Source organism: Emydura macquarii, unplaced genomic scaffold, assembly GCF_026122565.2.
Source record: "Emydura macquarii macquarii isolate MOO-44397 ecotype Brisbane River unplaced genomic scaffold, CSIRO-AGI_Emac_v2 contig_2207, whole genome shotgun sequence".
Lineage (NCBI taxonomy): Eukaryota > Metazoa > Chordata > Testudines > Chelidae > Emydura > Emydura macquarii.
The window spans coordinates 2273915-2294357 of record NW_027132344.1 but is presented as its reverse complement, the minus strand read 5'-3'; the positions used below and the strand labels follow the sequence as shown (position 1 = coordinate 2294357).

The following is a 20443-nucleotide window of genomic DNA, read 5'->3' as shown; positions in this document are numbered from 1 at the left end:
TTTTCTTCCAGGCCAGTTATACTCCATCCTGAGCAAGAGGCATTTGAAAAATGAAACATGGATTAGACTACAAAATGGGATGATGAAAAATCAAACCATTCTCTTTAACCTGCTTGCTGCCATAAGCAGTAGTTATAGCAGAGCACTGATTATTTAGGACCAACATGTTCATTAGGAAAATCCAACCTTGGTGCCATTCAACTAGGGGCATTTCCTCTCCATGACATCCACCCTTAGTAATTTGGCTAGATGCACAAGGAAGAGTCTTCATCCGCTCCAGCTTATGGAAAAAGACAGGGCTGCTCCATAACAGGGCTTAGATTCCAGAGCCCAGGAGCCCCAGGTCTGAAAGGGAGTAGCCCAGGAGGACTCACAGTCTTGGATCTGCTGGCCCCAATTGTGCCTTCCTGCCAGTCACCTCAGCACACAGGTAACCACACTACAGCTAGGCTTTGCCCCAGTAGGAGATGCTCCCCTGTTATGCACCCTTCCCAAATCCTCCCTCCTTCTCCTTGCAGAAATTTAATAGTTCCATCATATCTGGGATTCCTCCACACAGGAATCCCTCTTAAATTGTCTCTCTAAACATTGTTTTTATTCTCTGGAACTACATGTTTTACTTTATTTGAAATACTGTAGAGTCTAGTGGTTAGTGCTTGCTTAAGCAAAAAAACCACCCACATTACCTGCATTTTCTTTTTCATTTTAGTAGGAATAACCTCCATCACCAGGGAATTGTGCCAAGTAGAACAGAAGAGGTGGGAACCTCACAAACTATCTACATGTATCATCATTGTTCACTCTCCTCTTTGTACCTCTAGTGCACTGCCTGAGCAACACCCATTGTTTCCCCTATGTTCCAAATCCTGCTTGCCTTACTTACATCCTGCCCACTGAAGTCAGTGGGTCTATGCCTGTAAGTATACGCCTGTAAGAAAGCAAGCGGGAGTTGAACCTATAGATATTTTGACTAACCACGTGGCTGAACAATCTCCCTTCTTCTACACACAGTTTACTGACTTCTCCAGAAAGAAAGATTTGGAATATGCAGGTAAGATACTTTTGTCCACTTGTGAACCCTGTGGGGTTATGCACTCTTACTCCTACTTATAGTGTATGGCTTTTGGTGGGTGAATGGTGTTTTTCACTTAATAAGTTACTTCCAATCAGTTTTCTAACTGCCAAATTTTGCCCTCCATTTCACAAATCAATGGGAATTGCATGAACATAACCAAGGGATAACTGGAGCCCATAGAGATAAGTGAATGGGTCACAGAATTCCAAGTCAGTTTTGCTTCTGTCTCAGCCACTGACTTGCTGTATTATCCTGGGTAAATCATTTTGCTCCGCTTTCTTGTCCATTTTAGACTCAACTCTTCAGGACAGGGACTGCCACTTTGTACAGTGCTAGTACACTAGGGCCCCAATCTCATTTGGAACCTGTAGGCACCACTTTAGTATAAATGATGAGAAAGAGCTAAAAACTAGAGCTGGTCACAAGTTTTCTGACAACGTTTTTCCATCAGAAAATGCTGATTTGTCCAAACCAAATCATTCCACAGAAATGTGTCAGTTTGGAGAAAACCTCAATGAAAGCCACACAGGTTTCCTGCCCACCCAACCATGTGCCTGCCTGGCACCATGCCCTGTTGGCTGTGTGGGATTGAGGGCTTCCGGGGCTCTCAGAACTTGAGACCTGGGGTTCCTTGGCACCCAGGCTCCTCAGCAGCTCACTGGGGAGCATATTTCATTTTGGATACATAGCCATTCCCTCTGCAGAAACATTTTGGGGTTTTCTAAACATCATAAAATGGACCTCCAACTGTAGGAAATATTTCAAGTTTTTGGACTTTTGTTTCCCTGTACAGCATGTGAAATAATACAATATTACAGCAAGAAGTAATTTGGTAGACCTAATGGATCAGGAGTCTGAGTGAAGTCTTTTGCCTTAAATGACTACTTAAGGCTTCTTTCAAATGAAGGAAGTCAGTCAAACGGTTATTGGAAAAAGAAGATAGTGCTAGTTCCATATGGTATAGTTAATATTTATCCTTAGCCCTGAAAAATACAGCTACTCCGTGAAAGAACAACCATGCAAATTTCATGAGCTGGAAGACAACAGACCTGCATTTCACAGTGATACCAGCTTTACTGTTTACTTTCAGGTGAAAAATACCTGGGACAGACAGATAGAAAACCCAGATGCTGCATAAGGAAGAAATGGAAGATCTATCTATAAGGGAACCTGTCTTATTCAGATTGTTCTGAAGCAGAAATAAAGTCTTATCAGGGCAGAACATGGGCAGGCAATAGCATCTTCTTCAATTATACAAAACCGTTACCATATGGAGTATACTTACTCCCTTGAGAACTCCTAATTGTAATGCTGTATCCCCCCTGCATACTTTCTGAAGGCAATCCAATGCGGTAGCATGTCTGACTATCCAATTGTTCTTGTGACTATAGCAAGAAAATAGAAATGCAGGTGCATCGGTAAATGGGCAGTATAGGTTCACTGTTGACCTTATTAGACTTAGCCAAAGTTGTGGTGACCATAAGACAATCCATAGAAAAAGTAGATCTAGAAAAGAGAAAAGACAGTATATCTATGAGTTTATGCTGGCCTTGTATGGCAGCTTGTAGACACCTTCTAAAAAGATTGTACATAGACAATTATTTTCATAAAGATATAAATTAATACTAAATTATTATGACAAATTATAGGATAATATCTTAGTATTTTTATCTAGGTGCTTAAAAGGCCCCTATTACTGTAGGCAAAAATACTCTTATGAAGTATTCTAAATTCTATTGTACAGATGTTGAACACAGAGAGAGATTAGACAATTTGCCCATGGTCACACATCAGCTCTGTGGCAGCAAGAGAAATTAAACCCAGTTTACATGAGTCCTAATCCAGGCCACACAAGACTATCTTCCCTATATCCATGCTGCATTGATATCACAGATCTAAATCCAATCAAGGGCAGTATCCATTGAAAATATATTGTCAGTAGCTACATTACTGCACATCCCAGTAGCTAACAAAGGAAGTGAGAGACCTAGACAAAATCCCTTTTTCTTTCAGCATTTGTTGTTTATTAGAGGAGATTTTTTTTTTTTTTTAAAGTTTGCATGTTCCCGTTTGAACTAGTTTCTTCTGCTCTTTCTGCACCAGGTTACTCGCATGTCTCTGGTCCTTCATATGTGTTTCCATTCACTGATTTTTACTCTATTTTGCTTAAATACCCATCCATCCTTTGTCTTTGCGTGAGAAATCTCGAGAGTATTGAATCTCCAGGACTCAAATGGGTTACTAAGAAATAAATAGGGATCCATGTTTCACCTCAACTTTTAATAGTGTTTATGGTCAATCATGATATTTTGAGAAATACTGACATTTGAGAGCTTAGGCTGTAAATCTAACGTAAAATCAGAATGGAAATGGATAAGATTTTTTAAAATTCTTTGTCCTTCCATGCAGATCACAAAATCTGCTGCCAACAGGGGCTTCAGTCTAAGACTTGACTTTGTCCTTTTCTTTTTTTATTTCCTGATCGGTTAATATCATCTTAAACATTTTCTCCTGCATTTTTAATTTACAGGTTAGAATGGCTAGCGAGGCTATTCTTGAGATCGATGGGCGGTGTATAGGTGAAGCTAGGTGCAGAATATACATTTGTAAATTATGTCCATACTTTTCCATTATGCAGGCTCAGTCATCCCATAACTCCAATTAGGTGGGAAGATTATGTGCATCTCAAAAGGGATGAAAATAGTGGTGTTAAAGTTCCACCCTATCAAGTTGTCCACAGTGAGCGGTGACTACAGAAGTGGATCATATCCATTAAAGGAAGTCAAATTGTTAGGATGGCTCTATGAACATGAGCACAGATGGCTTGTCCTACTTTTGCCGTAATGTGTGATGTGCTCTACAATGTAGGATCCAAACTAGGAATCAGCAGAGGTAACTCCATCTGGCAATCTGTTGCTGTGAAGAAACATAGAAGAAGCCTTTTAGTGGCTCAGGACTGAGCTCAGCTGCCCCTATATTAGCACCAGCATGGTGCCCACAGTAACGTGGCTAGAAGGACACATATTCACCCATCACACTGGGTGTGGGGTCCTTTGGAGTTTGCACGGTGAAGTTATCCCAATCCAGTGGATCCTGGAGATCTGAATGGAAAAGCAAGCCTAGACCCCTAATGGCAGAAGCTGTCCGTATACATAGGTGCCCTCCATGCTGCTTTACTGCTCACCTGCCTCCCTCCTGACAGGATTTGTGCTACCTTTTCATTTGATAGTTCTCCCTGCAGCTGCTCAGTTACATCTATAGCAGGGACTGCTCCATAGTCCATACTGCTTTAGGCAGCATGGACTCCTGTTAGGACAATGGCCAGTCCTCTTTCCCTTCTCCTTCTGACATGGCACTAAAGCCCTCAGGACATCTGTTTGGTGTCCCAGTGGATGCTCCAACACAGGGCTTATAGGAGAAAATCCATAGAGATGTCCCATCTACACAAAGAGGAAAAATCTGCCTGTGGAAAGTTCCTTCAATACACATAAAACGAGTGGTTGCTTTAATGTTTTCAAGAAAAAAAAATACAGTGACAGACTCCTGAGATTTCATGTTCAATTTTTCAGTTAATTTTGATAGATCTAAATTGCTAAGTTTTCATTTTTTGAAGTAATTAATTTCTAGTCACAACATTAAATGTCAAGCAAGCATCAGAATTCAATCCAAACCATGTCAAAACTAGTTGATCCAGCAATGACGGACAGCTATCACACACACACATATGGAAAGAGTTACTTAACATGACCCTCAGGTGAGGGAAATATGACAGAATAAAATTCTCATTTTTCCAGGATGCATTGTGCATTAAAATAAATAAAATTCAAAGAAACAAAATTTTGATCAGATTTGTATATCTTCAGTACACCACTTCAAATAATTGCACATGCACACATAGGTATGCACAGAAACACACACATAAACCTTTCCCATTCTGCCTTGAAGTAAATAATTGCAAATTATTTATCTTTTTTGCAACAATATATTTACAAATAACCACAGATCTATTATGTTTGTTAGCTAGACATTTTACCCAAGATTCTTTTAACAGGATTTTTCTTTTATCCATATCCTTTGTCCAACCTGAAGATTGCTCATTCTTTTAAATTCTTCTCTCCCCCCTGCCCCCCAGTATCCATTTGAAGAAGATTATAAAGTATCTCTGCTGATGTTTTGCTTTTTTGCATGTCAAGTGTATTTTGTAATTTAAAATTATGTGTTTCTTTTGAAGAGATTTCTTTAAGTGGACTTCACTGTAATTAGGTTGAGAGAATGGGTGAATTTATTAGAAAGCAACCTGTGCTGTTTTTCAAACTGCAAAAATTAGCAAGATTTTTAGCTATTATAAAATGGTTTAAGTCTCAAACAAACCTTCCAGCAGGGGGATGTAGAATTCCAGTTTCATATGTGTTGCAGAATAGGTGGGACAATTATCTTTGTGTCATGAATGCTAAAATTGATCCATTTAAAAAAGGTGGGGGCGGGAGAGAATAATCTGAATTGTTACTTAAAAACGTAAGAATGGCTATACTGGGTCAGACCAATGGCCCATCTAGCCCAGTATCTGTCCTGACAGTGGCCAATGCCAGGTGCTTTAGAGGGAATGAAGAGAACAGGTAATCATCAAGTGATCCATCCTGTCGGCCATTCCTAGCCTCTGGCAAACAGCAATCCTGCCTTTCCTGGCTAATAGCCATTGATGGACCTATCCTCCTTGAACTTATCTAGTTCTTTTTTCAACCCCGTTATAGTCTTGGCCTTCACAACATCTTCTGCAGGTTGATTCAGCATTGTGTGAAGAAATACTTCCTTTTGTTGGTTTTAAACGTGCTGCTTATTAGTTTCATTTAGTGACCCCTATTTTTGTGTTATGAGCATGAGTAAACACTTACTTTTTCCACACCAGTCATGATTTTATAGACCTCTAGCATTTCCCTCCTTAGTCATCTCTTTTCCAACCTGAAAAGTCCCAGTTTTATTAATCTCTCCTCATATGGAAGCTTTTCCATGCTGTAAACTATGAAATTCAAGCCAGGCTGGACCTACTTATAAAATTAAGCTACCAATAAGATGCATGTTGCATGGTGGTGGCTGGAAATCCTTTTTGAAAAGAAGCGATTGCTTATTATTGTATCACACGTGTCCTGTTTTTCTTCTTTAAGCATTTCATCTGGGTAACTCCCTTTCCTATGATTAATGGCCCCTCTTGACTTGGTTATGCCTTGAGCCCTATGAATTGGGGTAAGGGTTGGGTGCCCTACTATGCGGGTAACAGTATTGGTGAAGATGTCAGGCAACCTAAAGCCATTTGGACCAAACCGATGGAGTCTAATACAGTAAATTATAGCAGAATATCTGTGCCTTCTGTCAGAAAGGATCACTACCTACCTGAAGAATGACCACCCCAGAGCAACAAAAATAAAGAGAATGAAAAAAGAAGGGACCAGGAGGGATGGGGGCTAGTTGAGGAACCCCCCTTCCTTGCTAATGGGTAGTGGAACAAAAGTGCTGTGTCCATGGGAAGGACCAGTTCTGTGAGGAAAGCAGCAGGACCAGGCCAAGACAAGCAGTAACCATGTAGTAAAGAGATTGAGAAAACATCCTGGGATCCCAGAGGAGCATGGTGGCAGGAGCAAGGGGAGGAGTAAACAAAGACATGGGGAATTCAGATCCCTAAGCAATACCTGGAGTAGTGATATCTGGGCTGATGGAGGTGTCATTATGGAAGCTAAGCAAGTGATTTAAGAAAAGAGTGAGAAGTTAACACTACAGGGGCTGAGGGAATTAAACAGTTGAAAGTTGTGAAAAGTGTTACAAGAAGAGAACTCTTGCGGGGAAGTGAGGGGGTTTGCAGCCATTCTGAAGGGAAAAAATGGGCCCTTTTCCCAAATGAATGGTCTGTAAATCAATTGTAAATAACTGCTGAAGGAAGAGAGACAATCTGATTTAAATTATTTGAATATAGACAATTTAGTTAAAAAAATCACTAAAAGAACTTAGGGGACAACAGTTTCCATTGGAACTTAACTGCCTCCAAATGTGTAAAAGGAAATGTAATTTGTGTTAGGCTATGTCAAAATTAAAGCTGTGCAAGGGATATTAAGAGAAAGAATGTGTGTGTGTGTCAGACAGACTATATTGTGAAAATATGTAAGGTTTTAAGAAGCTAAACCCAGCAGTCCTGGTTTGTAAAATTTTGTAGGTTTAAGATGAATTGGTTTGGGTTGTTTTTTTTTTTTTTTAAACTAATGCCACTAAAAATCCATTTTAATCTTTCATTCAAAATTGCAAAACTGATAAACACTGTGCCACACACAGGTAAGTTTAGTGTTGTTGTTTGGCTTTGTTATTCAGCATTTAACCCCTGAGGTACCTCAATGCTCTATAAATTTAATATATTTTAAATAAGGACCAAAGAATGTGGCCATGGCTGTGGCAGGGGAAACCAGAACCCATAGAAAGAGAAAATGTTCTGGATTATTTATTTTTTTTTTTTGTAAAAAAATAGGAAACCAGAGCTTCAGTAAAAGAATAAGAAATTATAAAGAAAGTGTCACCCTGGAGCAACAGCAGGGGGTAAGATGCACAAAGAAGCAGTGGTAAAAGCACTAAGCCTCAAAGTAGCTCTGGGTAATCAGACTGTCAATTTGATAAGAGTACATGAAAACTCTGTAAGCACAAAATAGTTACACTTTGTTAAAATTGATAAGTTATAGAAGTTAAACTATGAAAGAAATGTGTATTTTTCCTTGACATATGCAGTGTCTATTATAGAAGGGGTAAAAGAAATGTAAACCAAACTTGCTACTTAATTAAAATCCTGCAAGGGCGCCAAGAAGGAGCCACTATAGGTTGTGTTTTCTTTTTCAGGTCACTGTGTGCTTTAACAACCTCCAAACAGAGAAAGAGAAAACAAGGCAAAGACCGTACTTCACATTTTTAAATGATCCCAGTGAACATTGAGGGAAAAGGCCACCCAGAACCCCAAGGATATAATTAAAGCCCATGCAAAGATTCCAAAAAGGATGTTGAACACACTGAGCTCAGAGACAAATTGTCTAAATAAAAGGCCTGGTATAACAATATACTTTAAAATGCCCACTTGTAACAGATTTGTTGCTAATGTTATTGTTAATATTAAACCTTCAAACAAATGTAATGTTAATGAGTACCCCTTCCTAGCAATGTATAATGTGAATAATTTTTGGAAAAAACTTAAGTATGCTAGAAATGGTAATTAAAAACATACCTCATGTTGAAAAAGCCTTATGGTAATAATGCTTCTTAGCTATTACCTGTAGATAAACTTAAAACTTGGCAAAGCAGAGGAAACATTACAAACCTGGATTGCTGTATAAAAAAGGAAACTGAGGTACACCACCTCATGAATTAACAGTGGAATATTTACCCGAACACCTTAAAAGGTAGAAGCCATTAGAACCTGACCTACCTATAAAACAAAAACACAGGAAAGTATGGGAGGGTAATTCCTCTGTTTTGCCTGCACTCGTCAAGGAGTTTTGTAAAAGAAAGGCAGTATGTAACACATTTCAACTCACTGCCTTGGCACCTCTTTCTGGCAATCTGGGGAATCTGCTCTCAGCTGGGCAGATGCCCCTCTCTGTGGTGGCTCATCCTTGACTTTTCCTTTTGTGACTGAGCCCTCCAGCTCCCTTTTATACTGGCCTCCTGGGCCCTGATTGGTTGTCACGCAGCCTCTTCCTATTGGCTTCCTTTTGCGCAGCCTCCCCAAGGGCCCTCTTAACCCTTTCCTGGCCAGTGAGGGGCAGTGACCCGCCACAGGGTATTTTAAATAATAATCTGCCACCCCCTAAAGGGAGGATAACAATTTGTCTTTCAGAACTTCAGGAAAAACTGGCACCAGTTAAAGAGCAACTCAAAATACCATGAATTTACTGTCACAACGAAGATTGTGTTTTGTGTTTTATGTCATGTGTTTTGTTGCTAGCATTGCTGTGTATTATATTAAAAAGGGGGATACTGCATTGGGCAGAAAAGAATTAATAAGCACTTCAACTGTATTTACAGAAACAAATGTTGCAGAAGGACGAAGACCAAGGAATGCCAGTCTGTTAACAGGAAAACATCCACAGGTGGAAAAGAAACATTTAAAGGCAAAATATGCATGGGACGCAAGGTTTATCTGTTGGTGGAAATAAAAAAATAAACATAAACTTCTAACATGTAAACCTAGCCAGAAATATGTAACCAGCCCTTGGGCAGGTTAATCACCTTGTCACTTAATACCACCACACGAATATTAAGCCATGCCATTCTTGAATATCAGCCACAGAAAGTCTGGATAGCCATTACTATTAATCAAACTGTCCTCATGCCTATCATATTGTCCTAATGGGCAGTTAAAATACAAGGTCATTGAAAATAAATTAATTTTCAAGTCTGTGAAAAAAAATTAATAAACATGCATATGTGTGTCCTGGTTATGTTTTGTGTTACAAAGATGCATGCTTAAATAACGATCAAGGAGAATGTCAGTATTCTATGTATAAGGAGTATTCTAACCAAAGTGTTATCATTGATGTTGGGAAAGAGGGGTGTATGTCTTTGAACTGTATGTAATGTATTAATAAACTACTCACAAAATATTGTTTTAAATGAAAATTCTAATTGCTTCTGTAATGTTGTAGAAATTTTAGGATGTGATCTTAGGAGACCAAATGTCTTTCAACAATCTTTCACTTCAATCTTTCATATTTTTAATAAGACTGATTTAAATGATGTCCAGTTAGGAATGTCCTCAGATGAGCTGCAAAAATTAATTCACCACCCAAATTTATATAAAAAGGTTCAAGAAGTTCAAACTTCAGCACAACGTGTGAGCAAATCCATTATCTATTTATTAGATGAAGCAAAAGATACCACGCAGCACCATATGTGGGAAACTCTTTTCGGATGGTCTCCAACAGCTACTAGCATTCTAAATGTGGCTTTACACCCATTGTGGTAGTTTTAAGCATTGGCATAGTATTAATGATAATTTAATGTATTCTGAGAAGTAGGACCCGGCAGCTGTTCTTAAGAATCTAGTCCCATGCCCATGAAGAGCTGCGTGCTCTCTTAACTCGAATATAAATGCAGGCACACCAGCAAGTCCAATGAGAAGATGTGGCCTCAGAGGTAGTGGCCCTACCTGTCTTGATGGTAATGCTGGAATGTCTAGATGATGCCACATAAATGTTTTATGGGCACCAAGTGGGGGACTGTAGACTATGAAATTCAAGCTAGGCCGGGACTACTTATAAAATTAAGCTACCAAATATTACTAATAAGGTGCATATTGCAGAAGCATAGTGGTGGCTGGAAATCCTTTTTGAAAAAAAGTGATTGCTTATTATTGCATCACACTGTGCTGTTTTCTTCTTTAAGCATGTCTGGTATTTTATCAGGGTAACTGCCATTCCTATAATTAATGGCCCCCCTTGACTGACCAGTCTCCCTAATGACATTATCTTCTGTAATTTATTCATCAATACCTTAGTGGCTCCATATTTTTCAAGGATACCTTATGATCCTATCTTCTGATAGATGCTACCTCAGGTATTATTCAATTTTCATCTCAGCAAACCTCAATGCCTTTTTGTTAGGAAAGGGTGGAACTTTGTGACAAACAAGTGCTGGATTGTTGACTAAACAAAATCCAGGCGGCTAACACCTTTTGAACTGAGCAACTACATGTAGGTCTTTCCCCTGTTGTTTTTGTTTGGATTTCTTTTATTCTCCCATGTAATTACCAAAAATGCTTTGAAAACACTACATTTAAGAGTATAAAGATGGAAGCAATCTTACTAGCAAATGTGCTTCAAGATTGAGAAATCATTCCAGCCACAGAACTGCCATCTCACTCAGCTTTCTTCTGAGACTACGGTCTCAAGCTCTCGGAGACGCTGTCAAAAATTGAAACCACTGCCTATTGCCTGCATTGGTGAGGAAAATTGCTTTTGCAGCTAATATACACTGAACTTTTGGTTTGGGGGGCTCATTTTTAAGTGTAGTAATTAAAGCCTTTCTGGCATTATCAAACAAGTGTCCTGTCAATTCCTGAATGCACAAATATCAGATCCCAGTTGATCAGGTAACAATACCCTAGTCATTTTAGTTGTCCTTTTCTGTACCTTTTCCAACTCCAATATATCTTTTTTTGAGATGGGATGACCAGATCTGCGCACAGTATTCAAGATGTGGGCATACCGTGAATTTATAAAGAGGCAATGTGATACTTTCTGTCTTATTATCTGTCCCTTTCCTAATGATTCCCAAGATTCTGTTAGCTTTTTTGTTTGCCGCTGCACATTCAGTGGATATTTTTAGAGAACTATCCACAATGACTCCAAGATTTTTCTTGAGTGGTAACAGCTGCTTAGATCCCCTCATTTTATATGTATAGTTGGGCTTATGTTTTCCAATGTGCATTACTTTGCATTTATCAACATTGAATTTCATCTGCCATTTTGTTGCCCAGTTAACCATTTTTGTGAGACACTTTGCAGTCTGCTTTGGACTTAACTATCTTGAGTAGATTTGTATCATCTGCAAATTTTGCCACCTCACTGTTTACCTCTTTCTCCAGATCATTTATGAATATGTTGAACAATACTGGTCCCAGTACAGATCCCTAGAGGACACCACTATTTACCTCTCTCCATTCTGAAAACTGACCATTTATTCCTGCCCTTTGTTTCCTATGTTTTAACCAGTTACTGATCCTGGAGAAGACCTTCCTTCTTATCCCATGGCTGCTTACTTTGCTTAAGAGCCTTTGGTGAGAGACCGTGTCAAAGGCTTTCTGAAAATCTCAGTACACTATAGCCACTGGATCACCTTTGTCCATATGCTTGTTGACCCCCTCAAAGAATTTTAGTAGATTAATGAGGCATGATTTCCTTTTATAAAACCCATGTTGACTCTTCCCCAACAAATCATATTCATCTATGTCTCTGATAATTCTGTTTTTTACTATCGTTTCATCCAATTTGCCTGGTACTGAAGTTAGGCTTACCAGCCTGTAATTGCCAGATTGCCTCTAAAGCCTCTTTTAAATTTGGCATCATATTAGCTATCCTCCAGTCATCTGGTACAGAAGCTGATTTAAAAGATTTAAAAAAGATAGTTTACATACCACAGTTAGCAGTCCTGCAATTTCACATTTGAGTTCCTTCAGAATACCAGGATACCATCTGCTCCTCGTGACTTATTACTATTTAATTTATCAATGTGTTCCAAGAACTCCTCAATTGATGCCTCAATCAGGGACAGTTCCTCAGATTTGTCAACCAAAAAACAATGGATCATGTTTAGGAATCTCCCTCACATCCTCAGCTGTGAAGACCGATGCAAAGAATTAATTTAGTTTCTCTTCAATAACTTTATCTTCCTTGAGTGCTCCTTTAACATCTCAATCAGTCAGTATCCCGAATGGTTGTTTAGAAGGCTTTCAACTTCTGATGTACTTAAAAAATTTTTTGCTGTTACCTTTTGAGTCTTTGGCTAGCTGTTCTTTAAATTCTTTTTTGCCTTCCTAATTATATTTTTAAACTTCACTTGCCAGAGTTTATGCTCCTTTCTATTTTCCTCAGTAGGATTTAACTTCCACTTTTTAAAGGATGCCTTTTTACCTCTAACTGCTTCTTTTACATTGTTGTTAAGCTACGGTGGCACTTTTTTGGTCCTCTTACTATGTTTTTTAAAATTTTGGTTATACATTTAGATTGAGTCTGTATTATGGTGTCTTTAAAAAGTTTCCATGCAGCTTGCAGAGATTTCACTTTTGGCACTGTACCTTTTAATTTCTGTTTAACTAACTTCCTCATTTTTGTGTAGTTCCCCATTCTGAAATTAAATGCTACCCTTATGGGCTGCTTTGGTGTCCCCTACCCCACAGGGATATTAAATTTTATTACATTATGGTCACTATTCCCAAGCGATTCAGCTATAATCACCTCTTGGACCAGATCCTGTGCTCCATTTAGGACTAAATCATAAATTGCCTCTCCTCTTGTGAGTTCCAGGACTAGCTGCTCCAAGAAGCAGTCATTTAAGGCGTCAAGAAACTTTATCTCTGCATCTCATCCTGAGATGATATGTTACAGAGTTTGGCTAACTACTAACTTGTTTCCCTGTTTGTAATCTGAATAAATTATAACAGCAAACTGTTGAATTACATGCCTGATGACTGTCCAGCAAATGCTAAGCACAAGTACTGTCTGAATAAGTTCAGGCTGAACAATGAAGTGTGGAAATGGAACAACATATATATACACACAATTTGGAAACTATAGGGCAATGATGTGCGGCTTGAAACACTGCAAACTGGAACTGTAGAGTTTCACATTGCTCTGGCATGTAGTTTTCACTACTGTGTAGTACAACTCTAATAATATTTTAAGACAAGGTAAATGAACATAATACATAGGAAAAAAAATACTGACCTGATCTCAAGTAAAGTTACAGATCTGAGCCCAGGTCCTCCACGAAAGGACTTAGGTGTCGTGATGCTGAACATCATGGCGCCTAAATTTTCAGCATCTAGAAAAATCATTGGAACAACACTGTGATCCACAAATCCTGAGTTAGGTGCCCAGGCTCCCTATACAATGAATGGGGAGAGGTTGGCATTGTACAACATAATCCACAGAGCCAGCAAATGAGGCAGGGAGCTGCCTAAGCTAGCCAATGGAGGATGGTGATCAGAGGCGTGTCCGCTAACCTTGTCCCTCTCACAGAGAGTTCAGCATCTAAATCCAGGCTGCAGGGAGGTGCCCATTTCTGCTAGTGATTCATGAACTGAGTATTCATGAAGATGGGTATTCATCTGCCTAAGCTGTGTGTGTGGCCCAAAACAAAATGGCATGGGGAAAAGGAGGAGAATGCCCTCCCTTATAGTCTTTAACCTAGTGGATGGGGTAGTCATCCAAGATGTGAGAGACGCCTGGTCCCCCCTCCACCTGAAGAACGATCCACCAACTCTCAGGTGAATGGCCTAGCCATAGGTCTATAGAGCCATTCTAACTCTTTCACTGGCCCAATTCATATTTAATTACAGTGTACTCCCATTTATCTGAATCCCCCATTATCCAAACCTCCACATTATCAGAATCCCTTCCTTTGTCCCCCATGTATCCCATGCTGGGGGTTCAACCAGCAGTGCAGAAGGAGGAGGGCCACTGGGGAGGCTGCTGTTGAATTGCTCCTGCCCTCTTGATTATCCGAACTCCCAATTATCTGACTAAAATCCATGCTCTCCCCTATGATAATCAGGAACAGACTGCATTCAGTTATATAGAACAACTTCAGCAGAAGAGATTGAAAGACACCCACATCGGAATATTGCATAGCCCAGTGGCTTCCCCACCCCCCGCCTTCCCAGCTGAGAGGCCTGATCCAGTTGGTGGTCTCTGAGCATGCCTACCGGCTCAAGCCTGCATGTGATGTAGGCAAAGGAATGGCTTGTGAGTTGCTCTGGGAGACAGGCGCATGGACACCTAGAGGAGGAAGCGGCGCTCATGCTCAGAGCCTGGAGCCTGGGCACTTAGGGAAGGGTTACTGCAGAAACTTAAGCACTGGCTGAGTTTAGGCACCAACAGGGTTAGGTGGCAGCTGAGCTGGAGTTTTGTGCTTAAAAACAGGACTTAGGTGACTAAAAAGGGACTTAGGTGCCTAAGTACCTTTGTGAATCACACACTTGGTGCGATAGACCCTCTTGACCTACTGGTACAGCTTGCCTATTAAACGGGAAGCATTTCAGCCCTGCTCACTGGGGGGAACTTGAGATAACAATTCAAAGAAAAATTGAAAATCAGAGCCTGCTGTTAGCTTTAATTAGGCTGTTTGGGGCACTGTTCCAGCTCAGCCAGTTTGGCACCTCTCTCGTTGAGAGAGCCATTACCTTTCTCCCAGCTCAGGATATTGCAGCACTATTTTAAGGAAACTCCCCCTATAGGCTTATCTGCACTGAAGTGAGCCCTACTGATATATTTCAGCGGCACTATATCAACAGGTCTGGCTGTTGTTTGTTTTTTGGCAAAGCTTTGTATAGACTGACTTGATAGTGAACAGATTAATTGAATACAGTAAAATGGAAGTGGCAGTCACTGTTGCCATGAGTGATGAGAGAGTGTCTCCTAAGCCTCCGAAGCACTAGGATGCTTCTCTGAAGCACTTTCTGTTGATGGCATTGTGCCACAGACCTAGGATCCAGATCCAAACTTTCCCTCACTTAGGAGCTGTTAATTCTGTGGGTCAAAAATAGGCCCAGTGGATTCCCCAGACCTGGAGAGGAAGAGGAATAGCCTTGGGGTTAAGTCACTGGTTTTGGACTGAGGGGTCTAATTCTGATCACACACAGGTGTAAATCCGGAGTAACTCCACTGGAGTTAATAGTGGTGCAATGATGTAACATCAGTGTAAGTGAGATCAGAACCAGACTCTTGGGTTCTATTCCCCAACTTTGCCTCAGACTTCCTTTGTGAACTTTGGCAAGACATGTCTTAGCTTCAGTGCCTCAGTTTCCCCATGTGCCTCACAGTTGTGTTGTAAAGCTAAATTAATTAATTTGTGAGGTGTTTACCATTGAAAAGCATACTAGGGAAAAGACTATAAATGAACGAATCTGTGTGTGAAAGCCTGACTGTTTAGACAATTAACATTTCGAAAGAACTGCTGAACCCAGGGTATCACAGGTGCGGATCTGTACCTTGTGCCCCCCTCCCAAGTTCTGAGTGCTACAATAAATTCATATTGCCTGGGAATATGTAAATAAGAAAAATATTTACAGCCCAGACCCTCAGCTGGTGTAAATTGGCATAATTCCATTGAAGTCAATGGAATTGCCCCAGTTTATCCCTGCAGAGGATCTGCCACATATATGTAAGGACAATGAGGGATTTTGGGCAAGGGGCTTGAATCTCTTTTATCTACTTACCCTGCCTCAAAGGCCACAATCCCTGGAACAGACGTGCCCTGGGTTCAGTTTTTTTCAGCCACCGTTCCCCTCGCTGAGTTTCCTTCCACCCACAAAAGTTTCCTCAAACCAGTCGCTCACTCACCTTCCCAGATTCACCTTGAGATTTCTTATCCCAAAAAATCAATGCCCTCTAGAGCACATAAGTTGGAATTTGGACTGGAGCATCTGAGTGGTTCAAAAGCTGCATTACTATCCTTAGCATATGTCATCTGAGGAAGGAAATGTTTCTAACTTAATTTATAAAAATTGCATTCAGGGAAATATAACAGAATAATCACTGAAACAAAATGCCAGGAAAGCCAATTAAGAGATTCTAAATTAAAGAAGAAACCAAGCTGTTGTTAATGTACCAATGCCAGCGCTCACCAGGGCTTACTGTTATCCAATAACTAGGTTAATTCATGGGGCTTACTCCTACCCCATTTGATCGGTGGCAAAACTCCCAACGATTGCAGTGGGAGCACAATCCAGTTAACAATCTGCAAGCTTCCAGGTCAATGGGATTCATTATAATTGTGCATTTGGCCATGTAAAAATGTTCAGTTAAAAGTCATATTTTGTAAAAACAAATCTAGAGCAGAAATTCCATTGTAATAGACAATTATTGATGACTCACATTTTATACATACAGAAGACTATAAGTCATTTGATATTATCAAAGCTGAATGACAGAATGTAATACAAATTGATATAGATGGCCATGAAGAACAGGTTAGTGTAAAACTGTACCTACATTTATGTCCTAAGATGAAATCTTATGGGTTTTATTTCAAGATGAGATTTATATATATGAGGGAGATCCCAATGATTTCAGGAGGGTTGTATGGAGTGTAAATCAGTGTACAATTAACCCATTTGAAATGTGAGTCCCTTGGTACCAAGGCTAGATTCATTCTCATTGACTCAGGGAGGTGCATGAAAAACCTCAGTGAAAAGGGGTGCTCATTGTTCCTTAGGACAGATTCACAGAGTTTTAGAACTGAAGGAACATTTGGTCTGATCTCCTGTATAGCACAGGCCATTAAATTTCACCAAATTACCCGTTGGTGGGTTCAGTAACTTGTAACAGCTTTGACTAAAGCATAACTTTCCAGAAAAGCAACCAGTTTTGATTGAGAAATGCAGAATTCACCACTTCCTTTAGTAGTGTTCTCCAACGGTTAACTTACCCTCCATGTTAACTAGTTATGCATAATTTCTAATTTGAATTTGTCTGACTTCAACTTCCCTCCCATTTGTTCTTGTTTTGCCTCTTCTCTAGATCGAAGAGCTCTTCCACTATTTTCTCTCCATGCAGGTACTTATACACCATAATCAAGTCAGCTCAATTTTTTTTAAACTAAACAGACTGAACTCTGTAAATCTCATGCTGTAAAGTATTTCTCCAGCCCTCAAATAACTTTTGTGTCTCTTTTCTGCACCTTCTCCAATGTATTTTTCCAACACATTTCCGTGAGAAGGCAGGTGGTATTTCCACTGTCCTCTCTCAAGAATTCTAGTTTAGGCTTTGTTTTTACCATGGTCTTCTCAGGAGACCCTCCAGTGAATGCTGTGGTGATAATGAGCTGAATGAGCATACCTCCACTCACTGCCAGTCATATTCCCTCCCCAGACATCAGTCTTCTGGTAAAATTAACCAGTTGAGACACCCAGGCAGAAGTGAAGTTGCAGTGGGGCATTGTGCCACCATATAGCCCTATCCTCCTCTCCCCCTGCCAAAAGCGGAATTTCTGCTGCCAAGGGCTTTTTGCCTGAGTTTTTGGCAGCATGCCATCTGCCTTGTGTCTAGGCTTTTCCTTAAATATATTTAATTGTGTATTTTTTAGGGTTGTCACAGAATAGCTGGCCGCCTCAGAGGATCAGGCACCAACTTTCCTGTGACAGGCTCCACAAAAGAGAACAAACCAAGATGGATACACGTGGGACTGGTAGGTGACTGGTTAGCAGCTAATCAGCTAAGGAACACCTGGGCCTAACAAAGGATTATGAAGGCCCAGTCAGGGAGACCCAAATCACATAAATGAAGCCCTGAGGAAAGGTATTTCTCCAGGGAGCTGGTGGGGAGGGAATCTAGTGTGACCTTAAGAGCCCCATTGCTCCCTGGCCTGTAGCAGTGAGTCTCATCGGAGTGCATCCCATACACTCTTGTCATGATATTTACTTAAAAAGTGTCTTGTAATAAGTCATTAAAAAACTAGTAACTTACTGATCATTAATATTATTGAATGTTAACCACACATATCTCACACAAAGAACAATGTAGATGTGCTGGAAATATAGGACTCAAATGTGTTTAAACCAGGCCCGTCAAGAAACAGGTTTTTATTAGACAAAGGGCTGTGAATTCCCCCTCCTCCCCTCTACACTGTGACCCATGGACAATAGGGATACATCAGCAGTTAATGAAAACCCATCAGCTTTCAGGCAGGGGAAGACTTCATTTGCATTGTAAAATGGCAGGAGGAAACATTACAAGGGAACTCACCAGAAGAGGACACAGATCAAGATGTCATCACCCCCTCCCCCCATAGGAGACAAACTGAATCCCCCAGGAGACCTTCTTGGCTTTTGGCACTAGGACAATGAACTTTGGGAGAATACCTGGAACTGGAAAAGGACTTTAGGTTATCCTCCATCCGAGGCAATAAAGAAACCAAGCACTTTGGGCTCTGTGTTGTATCTTGGCTAAAAACTAGTCAGCCATGTTGGAAGAACTACTGTGGTGAGAAATCTACTTTGAACAGAAGACTCTAGTTTGTTAAGTCAGATTTTAGTTTTAGACCCTACTGGTACTTTTGTTTGTTGGTAACTATTTCTATCCCAAATCCTTCAACTTGGTACCACTTATATCTAAATTCTATTGCTAATAAACTGGTTTTACTTTTACAGAGCCATCTCAGTGCTATATATTTAGCTGAGGATTTTACCCTGGAGTTTATGTAGCAGGCCAGTGTGTGCTTTGTCTCTTTGGAGGCAGTGAACTTGATAACTTCTCCTGCAGTGTCCAGTCTCTCCACCTGGACCCTCAGACAGATGGTTTTGGGGAGACTAGGGACTGCCAGGGCAATTGGGGTCACCCCTGCAAGGAGTAAACAGGCTGGTGGCAGCCAGGGTGAGGCCACTATTCTGTGGATGTATGCTTGCATCAGGGCTCTGAGCCAGGCTGCACAGCAGAGCAGCACCCAGAGTTACAGGGCAGGAGGTGACACAATCCCTTACTGGTGTGGGTGAACCCTCAAAGAGTCACACTAGGAAAGGTGTTTCTATAAGGAAGAGTTCTGGAAAGGGAAAACGACAAGCCCCTGGGGAGACCTGGTCCCAACCAAAGGATCTTACCAGACAGTTAGGCAATCCAGATCACAGAGGAAGTACACACTACTCTGGTGAAGAGTAGGAGTGGTTTAATCTCTAAGAGGGCCCTGAGTCCGGAGACTGAACACTCCTTAGGTGATGACAAGAGACCCAACTCCAGAGGGGGAACTCAGATCAAGAAGGCCTTACTGTTAAAGAGCCTGGATGGATGAAATTGATAGACTAAGATTAACTTTGCCCCCTTCCTCCCCCCCCAGGTAGGACACTAGGCCAAGGCTTGCTTGCGTTGCAGGTTTTGGTCTTTGACTTTCTAAATTAGACCCCTGAAAGGACACTATTCACTACCTAAATACCTCCTGGAACTCTTTGAAGGCCCATTAGGGGAAACTGAGGCAGAGAAACAACCGTGGTTCTGCCCCAGGCTTCCAGGGGGAGCTCCAGGGTGAGTACCCACCCGAATACATGTTACGAGAAGTAGCGTCTGAGACCTACTCCCATCGTGGAGGGATGACAGTGTGGAGCAATGCACACACAGTTCTCAAGTGTGAGCTGACTGTTTTCCCAGATTTGCAATTGGAACCATGACAACCCCAGGTGCATCTATCCCAGGTTTGGTGTGGGGGTCCAGCAACCATGGCAGGGACCAAATAGGCTTTGCCATTGTAAACATTAAAAAAAAAGGAGTCAGATTCTCTTGCCAATTGGGGGCAGGTACTATGGATAAGAGGGATATGTAAGTTGGATCTGCCCCTAGAGGAGCAGAGATCATTGGGATTACTGGTTGGGGCAGGTGCTGAGGCAACTGGTGAGGTCCAGTTTACAAAGGACACCATCTCAGATGTCAGAGCTCCTGATGGCTGCTAAAGCTGAACTATAGACTGATGAAACACAGACCAGGGCCAAGAAGATTGACATCCCAGGGATAATGTACTTCAAGGGTGGGGAGCCTGGGCACATGAAAAGATGTTACCCTGCAGGAAGTTCAAGCCTGAAACAGATGGGATATCACTAGGGGAGTGAAAGAGGCTGTATAAGTGGGCAAACTTAGGGTAGGG

At 40.9% G+C, this 20443-nt stretch overlaps 2 long non-coding RNA genes across 2 annotated transcripts; one reads left to right on the top strand and one right to left on the bottom strand.

Annotated features, from left to right (window-relative positions):
* The first annotated feature begins 822 nt into the window (after nt 1-822).
* On the top strand, nt 823-2293 carry LOC137160949 (uncharacterized). The gene is made up of 3 exons (XR_010922009.1): nt 823-916; nt 1012-1051; nt 2166-2293. It is a non-coding gene; the product is annotated as an uncharacterized lncRNA (long non-coding RNA).
* A 1043-nt stretch (nt 2294-3336) lies between these two features.
* LOC137160950 (uncharacterized) lies at nt 3337-8717 on the bottom strand. The gene is made up of 2 exons (XR_010922010.1): nt 8646-8717; nt 3337-3991 (listed from the first exon to the last, which is right to left on the bottom strand). It is a non-coding gene; the product is annotated as an uncharacterized lncRNA (long non-coding RNA).
* Nucleotides 8718-20443: the final 11726 nt, after the last annotated feature.